Genomic DNA, 2,305 nt, shown 5'->3' on the forward strand with positions numbered 1-2,305 from the left:
CCAGCGAATCTCCTCTGACCTTCATCCAGGAATGTGAATAGCTTTGCCATTAGACAGAGAGCATTGTAAAGTTGATTATCACAATGTAGTTAGGTTAAGATGTAATACCTTATCCTTTGACCTCCTTTTGACCCATTTTAAAGCTGTTTAAGGTTTTCGTATATTTTTTCTTTTTTTAAATTCAGGTTTTTCTCAGTTTTGTCTTGTCATTGTTGTTGTTTGCATCCTATTTGTGTTTTGTATGATTTTCTGTATATGAAATCCAAGATTGGTTAAATCTACAGAGACAGTAACTGAATGAATAATTACCTAGAGGCATGGCAAGGGAGGTTGGGGGGAAATGGACGGTTGACAGCGATGAATATAGAAAACATTTTCTGAAATTGATTGTGGTGATAATCACACCATTCTTCTTAATATGATTTAATGATTAAATTATATGTGTAAAGTATATGCCAATAAAATTATTATATGAAGAAGAACTGGTGATACTGAAGAAAAAAATATAAATGTCACTGAAGCAACTGGTGAAAAGATTAGTGGATGTTATGGACTATCAATGTTTCAAAATACCAATGCAGCAATAAAAGGATTCACTTGTCTGTGCTAAGAAATTTGGAAGACACTTGCCTGGCCAACTGACTGGAAAAGATCCATACTCATGCATATTATAAAGAAAAGTTACCCAATACAAGTGGGAATTATCAAACAATATCATTACTATCACATGCAAGTAAAATTTTGCTGAAGATAGTTCAAATAATATCATTGAAGAAGCCAAATTGCTTTTTAAAAGTTTTTAAAATGCAGTGCAAGACTTGAATACTGAAAATTACAAAATATTGCTAAAATAAACTAAAGAGGATGGCAAACTTCATTTTTAAAGTTAAGTAACTAAATGGAAAGATATCTTATGTTCTTGGATCAGAATATTTAATGTTGGTAGGATGGCAATACTCTCCAAGTTAATGTACAAAGCCAATGGAATCCTTATAAAAACCCAGGTGACCTTTCTGCCAAAAGTGGCAAGCTGTTCTTAAAATTCATATGGAAATTCAAGGGCCCAGAATAACTACAACAATCTTGAAAAAGAAAATGAATCTGGGAAATGTGCAAAGCCACAAAATGGCCGTGGCACAATACAAACCAAGTTGTTTGGCTCACAGGAGTGCAAATACCATTAACCATTTAATGGTTGACAAGCCACATGGAGCTGTGCTGCTAAAGCCAGAGCCCAGGAGCTGGAGGAACCACATGGAGACCCATGCCAGCGTTAAGATGCTTCCACCACCACTGGATCCACAAGACTTTCCACTCACTGGCCTGTGATCTTCCTGCATTTGGCGTCATTACATGGCTGCATGAGTCTAAAGAGTAATTTATGAACTAGTATCAACATATGGGGTAATATCAGACTTACGGTCTTCATCTGGACTGGGCTGGGATGTTTTCTTAATGTACATTTGCTCTTTGATATAAAGTTCTCTCTGACGCACATATGAGTGTCTATGAACTTGTTTCTCTAGTTAATCCAGACTAACACAAGGGGGAATGTATAAATGACTCCACAGTGCTTTTGATGCTATACATCTTAATGAAACCAAACTGCCACATCTTCTTACATTGGAGAGAATTTCAACCACTGATTGTTCAGTTAGCAGCTCAGTGCTTACCCTATTGTACCACCAGGGCTCCTTTAATCAAGATTACCCTTGGGGGTGAGGGAGCCCCAAAACACAATGGCTATATCCTTCTGAACTGAATTTTCTGCCTTGAATTTTTCTGGCCCAATCACTTTTTTAGATTGAACCTTTTATTGGAAGACACCATAATGAAATAAAGACAAGTGTATTACTGAGAGAACTGTCTGTAGCCATCCACTGATCTCAGAATGGTGTTTAAACATTTTATTTGAAAGAAACCCATATACGTATCAGCCCTGGTAGCAAGGGTTCTTTTTGTGTGGTTTTTTTCTAACTCCCATACACCATAGACAATTTGAAGCTTGAACTTCTTAGCCAGTAATTTGATTCATATATTATTCACATAAATCAGAAAATAACCAGAAGTTTCCTCATTTTGTGCTTCTTAAAAACAGATCATGCTGCTCACCTTCCTGACACGATCACTGAAGACAAAGTGGGTGCATAAGCAAATGTGGTGAAGAAAGATGATGGTGACCGGCTATCAAAAGATATAGCATCTGGTGACTTAAAGGCTTGAAGATAAACAAGCAGCCATCTAGCTCAGAAGCAACAAAGCCCACATGGAAGAAGCACACCAGCCTGTGTGATCACGAGGTGTC

The sequence above is a fragment of the Echinops telfairi genome, unplaced genomic scaffold, assembly GCF_000313985.2.
Source record: "Echinops telfairi isolate 266 unplaced genomic scaffold, ASM31398v2 ScPeMD7_3533;HRSCAF=4204_0, whole genome shotgun sequence".
NCBI lineage: Eukaryota > Metazoa > Chordata > Mammalia > Afrosoricida > Tenrecidae > Echinops > Echinops telfairi.